Source organism: Mustela nivalis (genome assembly GCF_964662115.1).
Source record: "Mustela nivalis genome assembly, chromosome: 5".
Taxonomy (NCBI): domain Eukaryota; kingdom Metazoa; phylum Chordata; class Mammalia; order Carnivora; family Mustelidae; genus Mustela; species Mustela nivalis.
In genome coordinates, this window is record NC_139024.1 from 77,794,484 (window position 1) to 77,818,719 (window position 24,236).

The window sequence follows — 24,236 nt, forward strand, 5'->3', positions numbered from 1 at the left end:
TTGTTGAGTAATCTTGATCTGTGCTTTAATATCAACAGAGATTAAATGTTCCTTTTACTCAGAAGATTTATTAAATCTAATTTGATACATTTAATCTGTTTATGCCTCTGTTTACCAACACAGTCAAATCTAAAGAAGCAAGAACACGGCTAAAGGAATATTCAGCTTAATAGGGTCCAAAACTGGTTTCTATCTTCTAAAGTATCTAGAGGAACATAGAATCAACTTACTCTGATTCAATGCAACTTACTCTGAAATGCATCAAAAAATCAGATGGATTGGTGAAGAATAGAAAGAAAAGGATAGATGATAAAACATGCATAGTAAAATGTTGATTGTAGAAGATACAGATGTTTACTGTAAAATTATTTTAGTTTTTTTATTTTCCATTAGGAAACTTTCATAATAAAATATTGGAGAAAAGAACTAAATCATTTGGATCACACTAATAGAAATGTAATGAGAGCTACAAATTAGAGTCATGAATATAATTTCACATTTCCTGTAGGCACATTAAAAAATGAGAAAAAGAAACAGGTAAAATTAATGTTAATAATATATCTTATTTAACTCAATGCATTCAAATATTACTTTCAACATATAATCAGTAAAACATTAATGAGAAGTTTTATATTCTTTTTTCATAATAAGTCTTCAAAATCTAGTCTATATATTCCACTTAAAGCACATCTCAATTCAGGCTAACCATATTTCACATACTAAACAGCTACATGTGACTGCTGGCTACTTTATTACCAGTGCAGATCTCCATATAAATACATTGCTACTGTGTTCAAAAATTTATGTGAAGCAGCCACATAAAGCAAATATAGTAAAAGAAAAAATAATTTCAAAGAGAATTATGATGTAATAAACTATGAGCACTTTATAGCAAATCTCTTGGCTGGAAAAATATTTACCTAAAAGTTTTATATGTTTCAAAATAAATATTATAATAAGATTCTTCTGCCTATTCCTAAGAGTATGAAATAATCTATTTGACAAGTGAATATGTAATGAAGACTTAAATCACATTTTTTAAAAACTACAATTCTTTCCTCCCTCTATTCATCTTTATTTTTCCACAGTTGTACACATAATAGTGTTAAAACACACACACACACACACACACACACACACACACACACACCAACACCAACACCAACAAAACCAAAAACCTCTTTTTCCAAATCTTAAGAATTACTTTGTTAAGCCACCTGGGTGGCTCAGTGAGTTAATCATCTGCCTTCGGTTCAGGTCATAATCCCAGGTCCTGGTATCAAGTCCCACATCAGGCTCCCTGCTCTGCAGAGAGCCTGCTTCTCCCTCTGCTCCTCCCTGCCACACACACCCCCACCCCGACACCCCCCCACACACACACACACACGCCCCCAAGCCCCACCCCCGGCTCTCACTCACGCACGCGCAGCGCTCGCTCGCTCGCTCTCCTTTGCAAAAATAAAATCTTTAAAAAATATATATTTTTGCTAGATTTGTGGCATTTTCTGTTTCTCTTTTTAAACGTCTACTATCATAACATACTTCTTAATACTAATATTCAGCACACCCCAGAAATGAAAGTAGAAAGACAAATACTGACATTGTATTAGATGATAACAATTTCTCTGTTATTTTAAGACCAGTAGTTTTCTGGCAAAGTTGGAATTTCTAAGATCAGAAATAACAGAATCATTGATCTTTCTCTAGAGAGTGAGACTATTATTCAAAATCCTAATGATCGTAAAAATAAAAAGTCCCTTCCTCAGCATATCTATTGGGAAAATTTTAATGAAGAGTTTTTGTCCTATTCTTTAGTGGCTTAAAGCAAATATGATTATAACTCTCCAATTTCTCACTGAGAAGACAAATATCAGTTTTGAAATAGATTAGATTAATATGATACACTAAGGCTAATATGATTTAGCCAATTAAATGAGTTTTATAGTTAGAAATGCAGTAGGGGACAAAGTACATCCCATTAAATTTAAAGCTGAAGGCAGACTGCATCTAATGACTGGATGCTAGTGTCCAAAGGCCAGGAGTTTGGGACAACCCAGAAGCTGGAGCTGAGATGCCTCCAGAGCGCCCTAAAACATCGTTTCATCTCTTTTTCCGTTATAGCACAGTTCAGGTTCTCACTCTGTCCAAACCTGCTTTTTTCACTCTCTCACAGGTGTTTCTAAGAGCACTTTCTAATAAACATACTTCCTACAAATGTCCTCCTCAGAATAATTCTGGCCAGTGGTCTGTGAGCTTCAGTGAGAAGTCATTTCTACCATAGCCATTTAATTGTATGCGTTAGTTCTTCAGTCTCTTTTCCCCTTCTGCCAGCACCTCACGTGTCACTTGTTCCAAATGATATAGCTACAAGCAGTGAGACCTAGTCCACTGGCAACTGTATAGAAAAAATCTTCTCCCCTCCTTGCCTCCTGTTGACCTATCTTAGATAAGCCATTGTGAGTGACCAGCAAACCTTTATGTTATTCTGCAACGCCTGGCCTCTCTTGGCTAACAGTATCCATAAGCATATACTTCTCTTTTGGATAATGTATTTTCTTGGGAACAAATGAAAGTCAGTTTCCTGGATTGCATTTCCCAACTCAAAATGAATCCAGAAATTCTGTGATATTCACTTTGACAACTAAGAAAACATTTTTGCCACCATTTTTACATTTCTTTTCTTACCTTTGGGTTCTCAAAATTTTATAGTGAAAAATATTTGGAGATTTTTTTCTGTAAATTTGGAAGTTCCATATTTTATACATATTAGTAAAAATAAAATGGAGAAAATACCACCTTAGATAATGACTATGAGAATGAAATAATGTATTTGAAAACCTCTAGTATACTGTAGACAATAAATCTTAACTATCCTTTTTGTCTTCCTCTCCTGTAATTGAAAATGTCAGTTAAATACAGCATCACTTTAGTTTTACCAGCTTGATAGGATGCTGCCACATGGATAATCTCAAAAAAAAGATCCTCTAAAATTCAGAGTAAATAAAGCAATTAGTCCCAGACATCAATGGCATGGTTTTTACTTCACAAGTGAGGAAACTGTGTCTACAGGGTTCTGTTATTTATAAGTAGAAGTTCATACTGATGTTTGTAAGTAAAATCACTTGTAATTGTCTGCTATTAGCTCCTCATTTTCTTTCTCTCATTGTAAAGTAATTCAGCTCTTTACCTTTTACCCTGTTGTAGAATACTTCCGCATGTAGAACAGTATGTTGATGGTTTAGAACTGGTTTGGAGCAGGAGTTACAAACTAAAGTGCTAATGAAGCCCACAAAGAGATTGTAACTAAGTAAAGTGAACCACGTTTAAGAAAAAAAGAAAAGTAACACATAGTTCTCTAAGCTGTCTTTAACTTTCTCAGTTTGGTAGAGCATGGCTACCAACATCCAGGTTACATCCTTTAAATACCATTCCTCACTCAAAGGAGCCAGGATTCCTGAAATGGAAGATTCTATGTCTGGGAAAATGTACATGATGAGATTGGGACAGTTTGTCCAACAGGTAACAAAAGAATTTTTGAAAGTTCACTAGGGTGAAGTCAAATTAAGCAACAGACAAAAAATTATAAACCTTAGTAAAGACAATAACCTCTACGGATTGAAACATAAGAAATATGTTTAATTACATGAGCTCATAATACTAAAAACTATAAATTAGTCTCAAATGGGGGTGCTAATTATTTTGAGAAACTCATAAATAGAGGAAAAGAATCAAGCATTTATTCAGCCTTTCCTGTAAGAACTGTACCACTACATAAACAAATAATAGACAAGAAGATGTTTTTCTTGTTAGAGGGATTTCATGTATTGAATGAAAACAGAATAGTTTAATTAGACTATCAACATTTTGCAATCTTTATTGAGTTGATGGGTCCTGGCACTGAACACATACCAATGAGAGAGAGAACCTGAGATTTTGTGCCTCTTGATAGAATATACCACTACCGATGAAATATTATTTCCAAAAAAAAAAAATTTTTTTTAAGATTTTATTTATTTGACAGACAGAGACCACAAGTAGGCAGAGAGGCAGACAGAGAGAGAGGAGGAAGCAGGCTCACCGCTGAGCAGAGAGCCCAATGCGGGGCTCCATCCCAGGACCCTGGGATCATGACCTGAGCTGAAGACAGAGGCTTTAACCCACAGAGCCACCAACGTGCCCGTATTTCCAAAAAAAATTTTAAGCCAGTTTACAAGAAATACAGACAATAGAGGAACATGCTAAATTTTATCATAGTAAATCAGCAAATTTCTGTGACAAATATTACAAAACAATCAACTAGGTTTATTGAACAAAAAAATAGAAGAATGAGACAGAGGAAGAGGGATTGAGAGAGAGAAAAACAGATATGGAGATGGGAGAGGCTATAAATTAGAAATTATTTTAAAGATAGCAATCGATTACCTCATGTAGACCTTATTTTAATCCTGATTTAAACAAAGTGTGTCAATTGGAAATTTTAACACACTGGATAATTTATATATAAATGCTTACTGCTAAAGTTTCTGTGTGACTATACTATGATTACTTGATTATCTTATATAAGTATTCCTATATTTTATTGTTATGTGCTAAAAATCAGAGAAAATCGTAGGGGGTCAGGGATTTCTCTTTTTAAATAACACAGTGGAGGGAAGTGGGTGGCAGATATAGATGAAACAAGATTGGACTTAAGTAATGACAGTTAAAGCCTTGAAATAGGGTCATGGAGTATTATTTAATTATACTGTCCACTTTCCTACATGTTGGAAATGTTTTATAATACAAGAATTTTAAAATTAAAAAAAAATCTGAAATAAAGAACTACAGAATGGATTTAAGAAATATCTCAGTTTTGAGAGCCTGGGTGGCTCATTTGGTTAAGCATCTGCCTTTGGCTCAGGTCATGATCTCAGGGTCCTGGGATGGAGCTCCATGTTGGGCTCCCTTCTCAGCAGGAGCCTGCTTCTCCCTCTCCCTCTGTCTGCTGCTCCCCCTACTTGTACACTCTCACTCTCCCCCTGCATCAAATAAATAAATAAATAAATAAAATCTTTTAAAAAAGAAAAGAAATATCTCAGTTTTGCCTTAATTCTACTGTAAGCAAAACAACAAAATGAGTATGATGGTAAAAGGCAACTGCCTCCCATCCATGCGCTTAGGACAGTGGAGACTGGCAGGGACTGTGCAGATTGAAGGGTGCACGCCCATTGCAAGAGTAGTGCCCATGATCCACACTGTGTATGGCAGCAAGGTGCATAATGCTAGATTTCTGATGTTTTCAGAAATGCTCTAAGTCGACATATGTAGTAAAATTATGTTTGGTGTTAAGTGTTGGCAACTAATGCAAATTTCTTTTAAATCATTCTATGGGTATATACTATATAGATAAAACGGAACATGCTATATTGCAAACTCGGGTTTATAAGGAATCATCACAGTATCTTAACAACTGGCTTCCTCATCACCAAAGGGGAGTCACTTGTCATAAAACACCAACAGCTAAGTCTCATAGAATACTGCCAGGAGCCCCTTGTTTGAGCTACACGCCTTTGATTCACCCCGTTATGCCATGTCCAGTTCCTTTTTGGGGGGTCCAGTCTCTCCAGATTGAACCTTTGGCTGGAATGAGGACTTGACTCTTGACTCCAGACCCCCTCCCGCGGACAGTATTAGTGGGACCTTCAGAGTCTCAGGATGCAATCCAGCACCGCTTGCAGTGAAATTTCCATAAACCCTCATCTCTGTCCAGTACCACAAGCACCTATAAATTTTAAATTACCTATATCTATTATTGTCTCAACAATTAAAAACACTTTAAAACTTGCTTAAATCATAAATCATTTATTTATTTGTCGTCATTCTTCTAATTTCCTGAGCCCAGCTATGAGGCTTTGGTGCTCTCACACTGACTGATGTTGGGGGGGGGGGGGTATGAAAGTTTCAAGCATACCCTAATTAAAAGAGTTTTAGTTCATGTCTCATTTAGAATTGGTTTTTAGTAGCAATTTTTCTCTCCATTAAATACTTTTTTTTAGCACTGTAAAAAACCCAAACAAATAGATATCTTGTACAAGAGATTCTCAAAACATAACTGCAGGATAAGATCAGTGGAAGATCCATTAACAAAAGTTTTAGTTGTGTGGAGGGGTGTGGTCTGTGCTGTGTGTGTGTGTGTTTGTGTGTGTTCTGGTATAATTACTTTGTCACTTGTGTTGGTTTTTTTTCCTGTTTTTCTGAAAAAAATTCAATTTGTCCTTGTTTCATTAGCTTAAGCTAGAAAAATCTCTACTTAACAAAATCTCTAGAACTATAGCAATTCAAATGTCCTTACATTTAAATTAAGCATTTATTGGCTCATACACTCAAATTAGTTAAAAAGAGAGAGAGAGAGAGAGAGAGTCATTATACAAAAGAATGTGCTAGAAAAGAAACAATTTAGACCCTATTAGGAGGTTCTAAAAAGAAAAGAGGTTTAGTGATTTTCCATATATTAAAAAGACTCAGAAATACATATGTATTTATAAAGGAGAAGTTTAGGTAAACTAAAATACTTATTTTGGCAAGAATCGTATACTTTATTATGAAAGCATGATTTATTTCATGCTGATTGAAAGTTATTTTTGTAAGAGCTGCAAGGAGATGTCTACACCTTGAGCTTTACAATGAAAACTGTTCTCTTTTTTATTTTGTTAAAAATATCTTCTCATATATGAGTATACCTAACTATAAAGCATGATACATCTTTCATATGTTATTTACTTGAATGAGAATTTTAAGCAAATAACAATATGTATTCTACTAGAAAAGAAGGAAAAAATAAAAACAACCAAATCAGACCTTAAAGAGGGCATTTATAAAATGATCTCATCCTCAGTAGATTACCCATGCCCTACTGTCTTAGCAGTGAACATTGCTCCCAAATCAAGAGATATTCAGAAGACCCAAGTTGTTGTTGAATAAAGAGAAACATAAGAGATTCTCACTAATCGTTTTCAGAGGGACACTAAAATAATATGGATAGTATTAATAATAACTATACAATTCTCTATTCCTATTTTAACTGCTATGCCTTCCTCTACCTACACAAATATGCCAAAACAACAAGGTAGTACTGTTCCTAGAAAATATTAGTTACAACAAATATCACTCTTGACCATTCCTTATTTGTATCCTTCTTATCATGTGTCCATGGCAAGGGTTAATTCCAGTAAATTCATGCGATGAATTTAATCTGACATTCAGAACACTGCCCCAACCAACATCAATCTTCTGTTTTTAGCTTATACTTTTAAATGGCATATCTGCAATATCCCAGGGGAGACAGAGCTGAGAGAACACAATAACAGAGAAATCTGAGCCTTAACAAGCTGAAAATTTTCATATATGTTCTAAGCCAACAAAATAAGATTTTATATCAAGGGCTTGTCAAAATGTATCATTTGCCCTAAAGACAAAAAAAGATAAAATACAGGCATTAGAAAACTCATAAGCAAAGTTTTCCAAAGTTTTTTCAGAATCAAAACACTCCAAAAAGTAATATAATATTATTTATGAACTAAGAACAAATATAATATCAAGTTTCTGAAAACAAAAATGTCAAATGTTGAAATATAAAAGGAAAGAAACTCATCACAAAATGCAGATGATGCGTTTGGCACCGCAGAGACACAAACACTTTGTGTATTGGCAGGTGCTGCAAGGGAAGCCTGTCTGGGAAGGTGTGCAACAGAAGACCGAGGATTTCCAGACGTGTCGGTGATAGCAGCAGATGGCAAGGAGACATACAGAAACTAGAGGCGAGTGTGACACGGAGAACGCCTGCGTAGGAAATGTGGTACAGAGGAGAGGTGGCCATCTGCTCCACAGACAGTGTGGACACTGTGCCACCACACACTTGAATCTTTGATTCAGGAAGGCCAGGGATACAAGACTTGAAAGAAGAACCGGAAATGAAAACTTTTAAATGTGCAAGATTGAAGAAGGAACCTCAAATAAGAGTCTGGTGGGTCAGGATGGCACCCAGTTTCCTTGGTGAGTCTAACTGTCCTCACAGACCACTCAAAAGATGTTATTTATTTATTTATTCAGTCATTTATTCATTCATTCATTCATTCATTCATTCATTCATTTAGAGAGAGCATGAGTCAGAAGAGGGGCAGAGAGAGAGAATCCCAAGCAGACTGTGCACTCAGGACAGAGCCTGACTTCCTACAACCCTAAGATCATGACTGGAGCTGAAATCAAGAGTTGGAAGCTTCACCGATGGAGCCACCCAGGTGGCTCTTCTCACAGACCACTCTAACATAGATGGCAGTGGGATCAGGGAATTGTTTCCTCATGACAAATACACGGTCATAGTAAGCATCTTCATGGGAAGTGCTTCCCTATCAAATTTCAAGTCACAGGTGGATGGTTTTGGACAACGGGCATAAACTAACCAGAAATAAGTGCTAAGAATGAAATAAAAAAGATTTTTTCAGTTTATAAACTTGCTTTCACTTAGAAACTAGTGGTTGTGTCCACTGGGAATCATTGGATGTCTCTAAGAACACTTAGAGACTAAAGATTACTTTACCATTATTTGGATACTGGAGATTTGCTGATGTGTATGGGTGTTGGGCTGCAACTGTGATAGGCTTATGGGCTCTATTAACTGCCCAGAGTATTTACAAAGAGAGCACATGGGAAGTGTGAGGTAGATTAATGCAACTAATTTCAGCTAGTGAACAAAAAGAACTATATACTCAATGAAGGATGCTTGAGGTTTCAGCCACAAAAAAAGACTCCAAACGTACACGTGCATCTGACTGAGACTTCTCTGGCAGAAGCAGAGCAAAAAAATACCATGACCTTTAATTTCTGAAAGTTTGACTATAAATGATTAAAGGATTTAATTTGGGTCTTTAGTTTCTCGCTGAAAATACAGTAATAGGAGGAGTTATAGTGTTCAAACTCAAAGCAGATGTATATTGTTGGCATTAACTTACTTACATGAATTTTATTCTATCGTTGAGGCTCATTGCCTAGTCTCAGATGAATTATATTGGACAACATGACTAGGCAAGGTTTAAAAAAAGAAATCAAATAAATGGTGAATTCTTCAGCCTGGGGAAGGTTTTCTCATCCTCAGTGCTATTGACATTTTGAGCAGATAATTCTTTTTCAGGGAATGCCCCATGCATTGTAAAATGTTTAGCAGGATCCCTGGCCTGTAGCCACTAGATGTTTGTAGCTCTATCTTCCCCCATCCCCCAGTTGTGACTACTAAAAATGTCTCTACATATCGCCAAAGAGTCCCTAGAGAACAAAATCCTTCTGATGGAAAACCTCTGGCCTGGAGTACAGTGTGGCCTTTAGGTTAATTTAATTAATGCCAGGCTCTGACTCATTTCAGAGCCTTTTTAACAGAAAAGTCTAAACTGTTAACCAAAACACACAAGGAAAGTGGGCTTTTCAGGAAACAGCCTCATGAAGATAGAAACTGGATTGCCCTAAAATTTTCTGTTTTCCTTTTCCAAGGGAGAACACCATATGCATACTTAACCACACAGAGAGTGATCAGCGTAACAGGTCATGGGAACCAAACCAAGAACCATATTCTACCCCTTTCTCCCCACATTTCTGCCCAGTCTCCTATAGAATAGGAGCCAAGAAAAAATGAGTGCCTTATTGCATTGGTGAAACTGGAACTAAGTAATGCCATTCCCTCCATTACCAGATTATAGAGGTTCAAGAGCCAGTGAGTGGGAATGGAAGGGACCCCTCTCACTATTACACTTAATAATGCACCCAAGGAATTTTTGGTGTCTGCCCCCACAGTCTTGGACTTGGTGATTTGAAGGACCTAGTTAGCAAGAGAGAAGTGCTTCCAATAAGAAAGGTAGTCATGCTCCAGGTAACTGGAAGCTAGGACAGCCCTCTGCCAGTGCAGACTTCACCTATCACTGAATCAAGAGGCAGAGATGGAGGTTACTCTATTCATCAGAGACACTGATTCCAATTACCATGGGGATCAGAGTACTAATTCTCCTACTGTCTCACAAATTTGGAAAGAAGTTCTTGGCTATAGCTGCATTCTTGACTCCTTAGGACTATAGCTGCTACCAGGCAGTTCCTGTGGGCTCCAGTAATACTGTTTTATCCCCTTTGCCTTTTCAGTTTTAGCCTTCCATAATTGCTAAGCCAAAACTGTTGCAATGAGCTGCAAGAATCTGCACAGGGTGTCTATCACGTCTGTTTGTCCTGTTATGTCTGATTTCTTCCCCTCTCAGCTGCCCCCTCATTCCCTCCATCCCACCTACACAGACCTCCTCAGTGTTGCTAAAACACAGCAGCACCCCCTGCCCTGGGGTTTCGTGCTTACTCTTCTCTCTACCTGAAACGCTTTTCCCTGATGCCTGGGATCATCTCCAATATAGTCCAGTGGAGAAGGAAAGATGGGAAGGGAGGCCATGAAGCCAGTGGCATAGAGGAAGCAAGGTGGGCTTGTGGTGAGGATGGGCGGGTGAGCCCTCCTACACCCCCTACCTCTGTTACGTTTGAATTTTCCATTATAAAAAGTTGAAAAGAACCTCTGGGGTGGGGTCGGAGGCGTGTGCTTTAGCAGGTAGCCCGTGTGGTGCTCAGTAGGAAGCTGTTTGGGAACCCTCGCTCTGGTGCCCCTGAAACTTCCTCTCCGTTCCGCAGAGTAGGAGGTTGCCACATAGCTCTGGTTGCAGTTTCTCCTCATTCCTCCTGGTCGTGTTCTGCTCAGGAGCCTCTCCTTACAAGTCCCTGCCACATTCTTAGAATCTTTTCCTCTCTGATTTTCACCTTGGCTGTTCATCCAGTCTGCCAGCTCTTTATCTTCTTTAATAAGCCTTACAGTTTTCTTCAAAGCCTTTTGCCAGAAGATCAGCGGGTTTTCTGTCCTGCTCTCACATAATTACAGAGTGCCGGGGGCAACAAGATAAACACAGAATATGCCCTTCAGGTCACTGGAAACACTCCCTCCATGTTTACAGTTCTGAGTTTACAGATGATCTACAGCTTTTGAGGCACCTCCTGCTAAATTGTCACAACAAAATGCCCTGAAATTTTTCTCTTGAACTTGCTGACACCGAGGATGTTAGATACTCCTAGGACCCAAGAGGGCTATAATCCTGTAGCACATAGCAAACAGCTGTTAGTTTATGAAGGTGTTGCTAATTAACAATTTGTATCAGCTAAATGTCAACTAGGACACTTCATAGGCACCATAAACACACGAAGGCGGTGGAGCCAAATTTTCCTAATTCTGGACATCTTGCCTGCTCTTCTCTGATGGGCTCCTTTTTCTTTTTCTTTTTTTTTTTTTTTTTTAAGTACTATTACAGTGTAGTGAGCTGAGAGTTGGAGACAGATCAGCCAGTATCCGTAAGTTCTTAATCTTCAATGCCTTTATCTCTGAGATGAGCGGATCCGATGAAGAGATCTGATGATCTCGGAAGCCTTACTACCCAAAGTGTGCTCCCCAGTCTAGCAGCCCCTGGGAACTGCTCAGTATTGCATATTTCTAGGCCCCATTCCAGACCTACTGAATCAGTCTTTGAAACAGAACTTCACCATGGTACTTTTTCATTTCTGTTGTAAGAAAGCACCACAAACTTAGTGACTTAAAATGAATGTATTCTGTTATAGTTTTGACGGTCAGAAGTATCGACACAGATCTCACTGGGCTAAAATCAGGGTGTTGAAAGGCTGCTTTCCTTCTCAAGGCTCTATGAGATCATCTATTTCTTTGCTTCTTTTAGCTTCTAGAAAACCTGCATTTCTTGGCTTCTGGCTTCCTCCCTTCATCTTCAGAGCCAACAGTTTTGTATCTCTAACCTTACTCCACAATCACATGCCCCTTTAGTCCTAAACACAGTGGGGAGAAGTTCTCCACTTTTAAGGGCCAATGGGATTACATTAGGCCCATGTGGATTATCTAAAATAATCTTGTCATCTCAGAATTCTTAACTAAATCACATCTGAAAATTCTTTTTGTCGTATAAAGTAACATATTTCCATTTCCAGGTATTATGATATAGGCATCTTTGTGGGCCATAATTCTGCTTACCCCACATGGAATTTCAAGAAGTTCTACTAGTTACAACATATTCAACTATAAGGAAATACATGGGATTCTTTTATTTGTTGTTCATTACATTTTCCTGTTATAAGCTGAATTGCATCCCTCTACTCCTCTTCCCCATCCCAAAATTCATATGTTGAAGTCGTAACCCCTAGTATCTCAAAATATCACTTTACTTGGAGATAGGGCCTTTAAAGAGGTATTAAGGTAAAATGAGGTTATGGAGCGGGGTGGCACTAATGCAAAATGACTGGTGTTTTTATAAGGAGACTGGATTAGGACGAAGACAAGCATAGATGGGGAAAAAATCACATAAAGGCAGAAAATACAACCATCTATAATACAAGGAATGAGACCTCAGAAGAAACCAAACCCAGCAAGACCATGATCTTGGACTTCCTGCCTCCAGCCTGTGAGAAAATAAATGTCTGTTGTTTCAGCCCTCCAGTCTGTGATACTTTGTCATGACAGCCCTAGGTAATTAATATGTTCCCCAGTGCAATTTCAACATGCTTTAAGCCAACCATCTACACTGTCATCCTTACTGCTTTACTATTGAGCTACAGAAGTCCTCCTGAACTGAGTTTAATCACTCTTGTACCTCTCTGATATAAACTCGATCAGTGTTACACAGAATCATAACCCAGCCTACTTACTTTCCCTGGTGACTCAGTTTGTGGAAAACATGTTCATCTTTCTTAACAAAATGCATAAACTCTGCTCAGTTCTTTATAAAATCTGGTTGCTTTACCCAAGATCATGTGCTTTTAATTATTCCCTCTTTTCCCAGGATTATCTGTCATCTGCCGGTGAACCTTCTCTAACTACAAAAACACTGAGTTCTACCTGTTCAATAGAACCACCACCCTATACATCTGTGAAAGCACCACTGGAAAAAGTAATCTGTACTCAGCATCTGCATTCTTATCACCAAGCCACTGCTTCACACCTCACAATCTGACTTCTGTCCCAAACGTTGGGCCAGAACTACCACCTCTGCTATCACTGGCGACCATTTTTATGACTGCCAAATCTAGTAGTCTCTTCTCACTTCTCATTCTCTTTGATCTGGCTACACTTTCGTCAGTGTGATGGTACTCTTTTATAATGCTGTACTATTTCTTTTTTCTTTTCTCTCTTCTCTAACCCCTCCTTCTTTGCCTCTTGTACTAATTCCATTTCTAAAAATGGTCAGTGAAGCCTTACCATGTTGCAGATCAGTGCTGATTCCCACCCTTAAAGAATTTGCTCTTTCTCTTTCCTACCTGAAGTGGGCTCTTCCCATGTTTAAATGCAATTGTTTCCCAAAGATCAGTCCTTTATATTCTCAGTGTTTATGGTCTTTCTCATAATAATGTCACCCCTAATGATTATGACTAAGTCTTCAGTACAAATTATTCCTAAAACTCTATTTCTTTTCCATCACTTTCACAGTTTTTCTATTAGTATGTTGCTCCACTGTTTCATATTCAATGTCTAAAATTAAACTCCATACAAATTAGCCAAAATTGCACTTACTGAAATTATGCATTGAAAAAGATAGAATATATAATATTAAATATCTTGATAGACTTTACCATTTGGTTAAAAGTAATAATTTAAATTTTAATGTGGGTAAGTGCAAAGACCTACAAATATTAACCATATAGACACAATGATGAAAGAATAGTTCTTATAAAAGAATCTGTAAAAGGAGGTATGAGACTACATTAAAAAGCTAGTAAATCTTAGACCGTATTTAGAGACCCTAGTTTCTAAAGCAGCAAGAAAGAAGGGCATTCTGTTGTTGTCTGGGCAGATAATACTAGAGTCAAACTTTTGAAATATTTGTTGGAACTTACGAATGATAGCTAGCCAAAGAGCATGAGTAAAAACAATCAAGAGGGAGGGTATCTGAAAATTGTTTCTATGGCAAAACATTAAAAAAAAAAATAAAAAAGGAAATACTTTGGATCAAATTGCTAGCTTCCCAAACCAAAAGAAGCTGAAAATCGACAAAACAGATGAAAAAATATGCTGAAGACAGAGAGCATTGTTTAAAGCAACAAATGAATTGGAAATGCTTAAAGCACAACTGACAAAGAAAGATAGTAAACTTCAAAAATGATGAGAAGAATGAGATCAACTTGTTGCAGCTTTAGAAATACAGCTAAAGGTACTGATCTCCAGTAACATACAGAAAAATAATGTAACTGTACAATTAAAAAAGATTACATCGGAGACTTCTGAACAAACTGTAGATAGACATTTGAGTTCAATAGATACTGTCAGAGTTAAAACTGAACCTCAAACAAGTTTTGAAGTTCTATGAATGAAGTGAAAGAAGGTTCTGTAGTCCTTGACTCTTGTGAAGTTTCAACAGAAGATAATCAAACTATACAATTTCCAAAACCTGAGTTAGAGATTCAATTTACACATTTATAGCCAAACAACATGGCAGTGAAACATCCTGCTTGTATTTCACCAGTGACAGATGGTTACGTTTTCCAACACCCAGAAGAGGAAGACTAATGAAATGGAGTAAAGTAGTATATTTCTAAGATGGTGAAGAGCAGAAATAGCATTAACCATACACCAGAGGCTCTCTGCCAGGACTGGGTGAAAAGTGAAAGTAAGAAAAATGCTATATCCAGAACTAATTTGAAATCCCCTATTTTTGAGCATAGAAATTCTTCTGTCAAGAAGGAGCAAAAGGCTTGCACACATCTGTCATCTTCTTTATGGAGTCAAGCATCCGTAGTTAGTATAAATTAGGCCTCTAAATAAAAAGAAAGAATGCTACAGAAATTTGGAGACTTCTTAGAACATTTTCCAATAATTCTTCAACCAAAAGCAAAGAAAATAATTGAAACTATGAACTCTTCAGTGTTCTCAAATATAGAAGTTAAGAAAATGTGTCTCAACCAAATCAGGGCAAATGGAAATTATATACAAATGAAATTTCATTTCCTATTACATATATTTGGCCAAGTGATTTTGAAGACCCATAAAGTGAAGGAGAGTAATCATTAGATTCTCAATGACTTTGAACTAAAACAGCCAAATAAATCACTTATGTAGAATATTTTAATATAAATTTTATTTTCATAATCATAACTTGCATCCTGACTTTTCAAAGATAATTATATGTATCAGGATGCATTAAATCCTTCTGTATACACATTATTATTTGATACATGGTATAATTTTAATTCAACAAAGAAAATAAGTCAACAATACCAAAAAAATGGCTAGCTTCAAGTGTTTGAGGAACTGACATGTTAAAATGTGGCTATAAAGGGCAAAACACATGATAAAATCTGACTCAGTATGGAAGTTCTTTCTAACAATGACATTAAAAAACATATACAATTGCCACGTAATGGTCTCTGCATCACCAAAATTCTACATTTCCAAAAAATGTCCAAGAATTTAGGGGCTATGTTGAAGAAACTCCATCTAACTGATAGACAATGGACTTTGGATTCAAATAGTATTGAATTCACACACTGGCTTAGTGACTTCCACCCAGGTCATCTTGGAGAAGTTGTTTAGTTCTCTCAGCTACATCTATTCGTATATAAAATTGAATAATATTAACCTTGAGTATTGTTAAGATGATACATAGTCCATGTCAATCATTTAACTCTTATTATTATAATTGTTAACAATGTATAGGTGGAAATTTTGAAAATTAGGCCCAAGTTCTTTCTAAGTCTAAGATCCTATGATTCCATATTTTCTGAGAGCCCAATGTATAACATTGTCTAAATACAGCTGACCTTTGAACAACATGGTTTTGGACTGTGAAGGTCCATTTATATGTGATTTTTTTTCTACCAACACAGTAGAGTAACTGTAATGTATTTTCTCTTTTTAATAATATTTGCTTTTCTCTAGCTTATTGTAAGAATCTAGTATATAATACATAGAACACACAAAATATGTGTTTATCAGCTATTTATGTTATCAGTAAGGCTTCTACTCAACAGTAGGCTGTTAGTACTTAAGTTTTGGGGGAGTCAAAAGTTATACATGAATTTTCAACTGTGCAGGAAATCGGTGCCCCTAACTCCTGCTTTGTTCAGAGTCAATGAAGTAATTGGTTTTCTACATTACCATAAGAGTTATTTCATCCCTGTGCTAGAGAAACATGTATGAGTATATATGAATAAATACAGATGATAGATAGATAAAGATAGATTTATTTTAAGAAATTGCCTCACACAGTTGTGGAGACTGGCAAGTCCAAAAATCTGTGGGGTGGGGTGGGCTGGCAGACTAGAAATCCAGGGAATAGGTAATGTTGCAGTCTTGAGTCTGAAAGCAATTTAGAGGCAGAATCTCTTTTTTTCTCAGGGTATCCCAGTCTTTCTGCAAAGGGCTTCAGTTGGTTCCATGAGACCTGACCACATTATGGAGGGTAATTAGCTTTATTCAAGATATAGTGATTTAAATGTTAATCACATTTGGAAAAACAACCACCACCACCATTTACAGCACCAGACCAGTGTTTAATCAATCATCCGGGTGCCATAGCCAGGCAAAGGTGAGAGCTAAAATTCATCATTAAAATCCCCATGTACCCCAGAGTGAGTGGCACAGTGGCAGATGATGGTGTCTTCCCATTGGGAGAAATAGACCCCCTGCCTGCACATGGTGACCTTAAAGGTTTCCTTTCCAGGTATCTCATCATTTTCACTGATCAAATAGATCTACAAAGTCACCAACTGTGTAAATGTATTCCATATTCTATTCTATTTTCCTAAAATGATCATTTGAATTGGGAATCTGATTTGGAAGGATTACAGCTTTGTTAGAGTTTGCTGCCAAAGGTGACATCCTTTCATCATTGACCATAGTTCCTCTGGTATCAGGTCCCAGTGCTGTGAGTCACCATTCACCCCTCCAGAAAAGTATAAATGATCAGTATGCTTGATCTCAGGAAAGTCAAATCATATGCCAGCTCTCATTTTGACTCTTCAATGTCTGCATTCATATCCCTGAACCCCTTAAAAAGGCAGAAAACAAAATGACTGTTTTACTGGACTGACAACGATTTGTTTCTCTATTGCAATGACAGTGAGCCTAGGGAAAGAGCTGAGAGAATTAGGTTATTTCAGGTTCATGTTTTTCTCTGAATTATACATATAATGTCTCCATGCCAAATGAAGCATCTAAAGTTAAGACACTTCAATTATTTCCACGTGAATTATTTTTAAGGTTTTCAGTATGATAATTTTTTTAAGTCTGTATTTTGGAGCTCCGGATTGAAATATTTACTGAGAAAATGGTAAAGTATCTGACATAATGGCTGAAACTGGGTGATGAGTACCTGTGGATTCCTTATACTTTGCTACTTTATGGGTTTGAAATTTTCATAATAAAAAGTTATAAAAATTTCTCTATGGCTTGCTGGTATTTTACTTATATTTTTTTTTTTTTTTTTTTTTTTTTTTTTTTTTACTTATATTTTTAAAATGAGACAAGCAAGTATTTTTCAGAATACCTGTTCCTTAAAGCTACAATCAGTGCAGGTCAGTTTATATTTTTAAACTACATGACTATAATTATTAATTTTACATTTGTGTGTATACATGTACCTACTTCTACAAGTTTCCAAGCTGCTCCCTCTAGGGAAGAGGCCAGCCATTTTCAATAGAAGCACAATTCTTAGTTTTGGGGCTTAGCAAGTTAGTGAAAAAAAAGTTCAATAAAGCATCCCATATAAATAATTTTCAACACTCCCATGAGAATTACTGAAATCCTGGCATGTGTATTGGGAGATATCTGGTATTTGGAAAGGATTGCCATTCACTACAACTACGGTTATTTCAGTAGTTGCCTCTACTACTCATCTCTGGTCTTGGCTGAGTCCTCCACTGTGACCTCAGGGAACCTTACAAAATATACAAAAGAAAAAACAAAAAGTCCTTATCTTTGCTGTCCATGATTAAACCAGAAGATTAAGGAAGGATGAACTTCTTTAGTGATTCTGTCTATGAACAGTGACTTAAGGCAAAAGTCATTGGTCTCCTCTGTAGACAAGTATGTAAATAGCCTGACTTCTCCGAAAGAGATCTGTCAACATAAAGATTGAATTTAACGGGTTGCTTTCTCAGAGCTTGAACTAAGGTCTTCACCTTGCAGCTCACTTAAATTGCCTTGTTCTATTTGATGGGGTTGATAAATAATATACCTACTGGATCATTGCAGAAAAATTCTCATCTAAAACATCATCATTTTTCAAACAACATTTTTTTTTTCAGTAACAGTTTTCTTCTTCAGTAAACTAGCTTTTTAATGTCATCTGTTGTATTATTGCAACTTCAGATCTCCTCTCCTAAATATATAGCTCCTGCTGAGCTAATGGTTTTCTATTTTCATCTTGCTATTTATAATGCACTGATGTTTCTTACCAAGAATCTTTGGTTTAATCCACAAAACTCAAATCGACCATCTGAGACCATTGCCAGTGCTGAAGTATTACTGTTATAATGTCATTAGTCAATCATAAAAATGTTTTCTATGCACACATTCATTTCTAAATTATGTAAAATAAAATCTTCCAAAGCTTTCAGATTGCAGCCCACAATCGGTTTTTGTACTTTAAAATACTCCAGACATATTGCTGAAGGAGTATACTGTTTACAAAAATTATTCTTGCCCTCATTTTTTTTTCAATGAATTTAAAAAGCATAATTTAGAAATTTATTACATTTGTTTTTCTTCCTTTACTATGTCATCAACACGGGCTGCACATTCTTTGAATTGCAGTAAAGAATTTGGCTGTCTAGACAAAACAAAATAAGAACACAAGGCTTACTTCAAGTAAATCACTAACTTGTGTTAGCCAACAATAAGCAGAAAGATTTTCCCAATACTTTTGCTCTATTTCATTGGAGAATCTAGGATCTAAGGACCATCTTCATTTTATACTTTGTCTTCTACCTTTTTCATTCCATAAATAAAGATTTTTAGAAAGAGAAACTGCCAAAAGAAAATGCAGAGATTGGCTAGAATTGTCTAATATATCTTTATTAGCTATATCTTCATTGGATAAATTTATGCCCGATGTACAATGCAAACTTTGCTGACCAAACCTAGAAGCAAGAGATGTCATCTGTTTCCCTAACTTGCATTTAGAAAGCCTCAGTCCCAACCCTTTTTTATTAGAGTAACATCACAGCCTATTTAAGGGAGAAAGAGTTTGAAGATATGTGCATGGCCCCTTTCTTTTACAGAAACCAAGGATACATCAAAGGAGAAGTGAGTAGACCATAAAGACTTCTGCCCTAGAATTGAAAAAGCTAAATTCACAGTAAGTTAATTGTATATGGAAGGAAAATGATTACTTTTATTATATGTGTATCTAAATAATTTGTTTAGTAAGGCCTCCTTAAGAAGCAAAGCCCTTGAAATTTAGGTCTCCATCTGTTCCTTTTGGTAAAAATTAAGAAACACATGCAATTTTTGTTGTGGTTAGCCATGACAAAAAACACAGAAGCATGCCTTATAGCGTCTCTAAAGGGATTTTTAAATCCTCACAGAGATTCCTTAAGCAGAATTACTAATGCTAATTTTGTGATGCTCTATTAGTTTTACTTGTTTGTTAAAACAATAACATTCAAAACCTATTGTCTTCAATCTAGACTTACCAAGAGAGATTTCTAGTTCCATGTGGGAAAGATTACTCCCATAGTCCCCTTACAAGCAATTCACTAAGTAAGGCAGTGAAGCATCCATCTACACACTGGCTGCGACTTTAAGAAACTTTAATCTTCCTGTATTAAAACAGTTTTATCTTGATATGAGAAAGCCCAGAATTCAGAAGTAAACTGGACTGTTTACTACCTGCCCTGGTGTACTAAACTCTGAAGAAATTTCACATCTTCTTTAATATGGTGTGGTTTGTTTATTTGTTTGTTGGCTTTTACCTCAAAACTTCTTCCTGTAGAATCTTCATCGACCAATCCTTTCCAACACGCATGCACACACACGTACAGACTTCATGCCTACAATGCTTCAGACTTAACATCTGAAATGCAGTATCCCAAAAAAGCTTGTCCTCAGGATTATAAAAATTTAGCAGAGACTGGCCTACCCCATCATGAAATTTCTTTGAAGTTTCATGTCTTAAGATCTGTATCTTTTCAATTATCACAAATTTTGCATTTGATTGACTATGTCTCTGTTTTAACACAAATATTATGTCTCAAAGAACCACGTGAGCAAAATTGATATTCCAAGAAGCTCTGTGTCCTATGGCTTCACATACACAGCGATACGGGTCATGGCACTTGAGTTTGAGATTCTGGAAGTATAGAATGTACGTTAGGAAAATTGAGTTGCTATTTCATATAATCTGCATCATTGCCAATCTCACTTTCACCAGGCATCCAGATAATTTCGACCAAGTTCCCTTGGGACATGGAGCCAAGGTGGGCAGGCAGTCCTGGGTCTTCTAAAAAGGAAGCAGTAGGTAGAGTTTAGGACAGGCAGACAGCTGAAGATTAGGGGAGTCATTCACTTCCTTATTCACTACCTTCTGAGCTCCAGGCACTGAAATAGTTAACTAGGAGGAAATACAAAGATGGATAAATGACAAAACCTAACCAAAGAAACTCACCAACTAGTGGAAGAAAACAGGCACCTACACTCAAGATTATAAACCAAAGTAAAAAGCAAAAAGGTGGAGAAACTTGCTGAAAGCTCTGGAATGAAGGAAGGGGCACAGAAAGAAAATCCAGTTGATTTTGTTTTTTTCATTGTCTTAAGAAATTTATGAATTGTTTTTAATTTCTGAAGCAGTGCTCAGAAACTCAGCGAGAAATGTGAAGAAGGCAGGTTTGTTGCTTTCTCTGGATTAAGACAGACCTTAGTGTAAAGAGGTCATGTCTGACTTATTCCAACAAGATCAATTCTAAACACAGCCTGGTGAATGACTGATTTATTCCAATAGGGTAGGAACAGTTTTATTGCTTTTAAAGACTCCTCTCAATTTAATCAAGCAGCTTCCCCGTAGCGTCATGGTCAGCTTACAGAGGTCTTGCTCCAAGGAATAGGATCTCTGGTAACAAACTGGGTAAAGGGACAAACCTGAAAGGTGAGGTTAGATGTCCTCTCAAGGTTAATAGGATGGAGTTTGGAAATAAGTAGAAGTAGTCAAGAAAGACACCCTATGTTGCAATTTTGAGCAAGTCAGTGTACAAGGTGATAGGAAACAGAAAGAGAAATGGAATTTTTGTGGGGATTAGGAACAGAACTTAAAGTTCAGATTTGGACAAGTCGGATTTATCATGCCTTGCAAGCCAGCAAAATGGATGTATAAAGCCTTCTATTCAGCTTGTAAGTCTGGAAGTTAGCAGAGAGATTGAAACTACAGATTTCCAGGGGAAGTTTCCAAAATATAAATAATGACAGAAGCTATGAGAGGGGATGAAGATTACTTAGGAAAAATGGGTAGAATAGGGAGAGAAGGAAACCAAGCCATAATTCCTAGGGAAACCAGCCTCTTTACAGATGGGTAGAAGAGGAAAGTCAGCAAGGAAGACTGGATAAAAAGTGGCCTGAGAATGAAGAGAAAGATCACAAGAGTGCATTTTCCTAGAAACTAGTGAGAGAGGTTTTTGGAAGAAGGGTGTGATCAAATGTGTCAAATTCTTTTAAGGAATCAAGCAAGTCAAAGGTGGATGTGGATATTGTTTGTGATCTTGATGGATGCAGTTTCCAGGCAGTGGTAGAGAAGCAGTGGTAAGAAGCACATTGTGGGAGGTTAGGAAGTGAAGGCAAAAGGTATGGGTAACTTGTTCAAGCATCAGTCGGGGCTGTAAAAATCAAGAGAGTCAATTCTTTGAAAGAGATGTGAGATCCAGGAAGGAGGATGATTTATTGGTTATTCTAGTCTTCTTCCTGTTCATTTTTTCTTTCTTTTCTTTCATTCTCTTTCTCTCTCTCTCTCTCTTTTTCTTTCTCTCTTTCTTTATGACCTTCCTTCCTTCCCACCATGTACTTGAATCCAGTGAGTGAGAAAGAGCAAGAAAGTGGGAGAAATTGGAAACTGAAAAGGAGAGAAAATAATTTTCAGGTCTAATGCAGGGGTGGGGGAGAAAGAACCGTGTGAGGAGTATAGCCGTGTATAGGTGTGATGCTGGAACACTGAGACAGGTTTTATCGGGAGGCTTCTATGTTCTCTATCAGGATCCTCTGCAGAAAATGAGGTAAAAAGTGGAGGGAAATGGTTGAAGACCACTGTTTGAGGGGATCAATTAGATTTGAAAGCACTCTAATGAAGAACAAGAGGACACCTTATTCAGAAAATAGAGAAAAATGCCTATCAGTGTTCATAACTGAGCAGAATTGGTTAACTATGGGGACCCCTGGGTGGTTCAGTTGGTTAAGTGCCCGGCTCTTGTTTTCCGCCTGGGTCATGATCTCAGGGTTGTTTTCATGCAGCCTCAGCACTCAGCATGGAGTGTGCTTGAGATTCTCTCTCTTCCTCTCCCTCTGCCCCTCCCCACCCTCAATAAATAAATTTTTTTTTTTTTTTTTTAAGAAGAAATGGTTAACTATGAATTTAATGAGGGTTAGTCATTCTGGGGTTTTTCATTTTGTTTTGTTTTGTTTAAATTTCAGTAGCAGTGCACAGAAGCTCAGAAAGAAATGTGAAGAATGCAGGTTCATTACTTTCTCCACCCTGAGACCTAGATGTGAAGGGGTAATGCCTGGTTTATTTCAACAAGACAAATTCTAAAGCCATCCTCATGAGTAACTTGATTTATTCCAACAGGGTACATTTTTGTTGCTTTTAAAGACCACCCCCCGATTTAATCAAGTTGCTTCTCCCTGAAGGAAAGATCAGGTCACAGAGGCCAAAAAAGTGATTTTTGGCTATTGAATCAAGTTAATGAACAAAACCTGAACAACCAAATTAAACAATGTTAGGGGAACTGAGATACAACAGAGTACATAGAGAATTCATTAAAGGAACCAGTTCTTAGAATGCATTTGATCATACAAATGATTATCTACTTAATATGTTGTACAAAACCAGAGAACAAGGAGCTAGACTAACTTGATAGGGTATCATTGGCCATGTTCTCCTAAACTCTTGCTACTTAAGGAAAATTGGTTTGAGAATCGAGTTGAATTCACAGATAGGAATTAAATGGCCTCAATTGTGTGGATTGAAGGGTTGCGGAGTCAGGCAGATTACATAATAAAGCTTTGTAATCTTAGAAGGTCGCCTTCCCCACCCTCTATTCCCTAATCATATACTCCGGGCCTTTGTGTGGTATCACCAAAATGATGGGTGCTGTAATGAATACATGGGAATTTAGAGGATATACTGTGATCATGAGCAAATATATCATAATGAAATGAAGAAAGAGGAACACAGAAGAATGACAATAGAACCAGAGAGAAAGAGAGGTCAGAAGTTCAAGAAATTTCAAAGGAAAATTTCAAAATGAGAATAAAAACTGAGTGAAAGGGCAGAAGGATGTAGACATGCTAGGAGCCCTACTGACTTTTCTTGGAATATAATACAACAGAGATATGTACACTAATGTAAGGGGGGGGGGGGGAGAACAGAAAAGAAGTGTAACGAATGGGAGTCCAACGCAACATAAACAGGAGGAAGCAATCGCAGAAGCCCTGGGGAACCGGTGGGAATCTACCAGAGGGAGAGGGAAGCAGCAATAAGGGACTGGAATCTAGAGCATTGGTTCTTAAATACTGCAGGTCCTGTTACTGCTCTTAAAAATGTCTTCAAAAATTTCTCAGACCTGGGGTGCCTAAGTGGCTCGGTCTTTAAGCGTCTGCCTTCGGCTCAGGTCATGATCCCAGGGTCTGGGGATCCAGCCCCTCATCAGGCTCCCTGCTCAGTGGGGACCCTGCTTCTCCCTATCCCACTCTCCCTGCTAGTGTTCCTGCTCTCACTGTTTCTCTCCGTGCCAAATAAATAAATAAGATCTCTTTAAAAAAATTGCTCAAACTAAGATTTATCATAACAATCCAATGAAAAAGAAAGAACCATATATAAGAACAAGAAAAATTGTGCACTTTTTAATGTGATTGGCACAATGACTATTTTGATGTGGTTTTTATTTAATAATAATGATAAACTCAAAATTTTGAATATACATGTCATCACATTATTTTT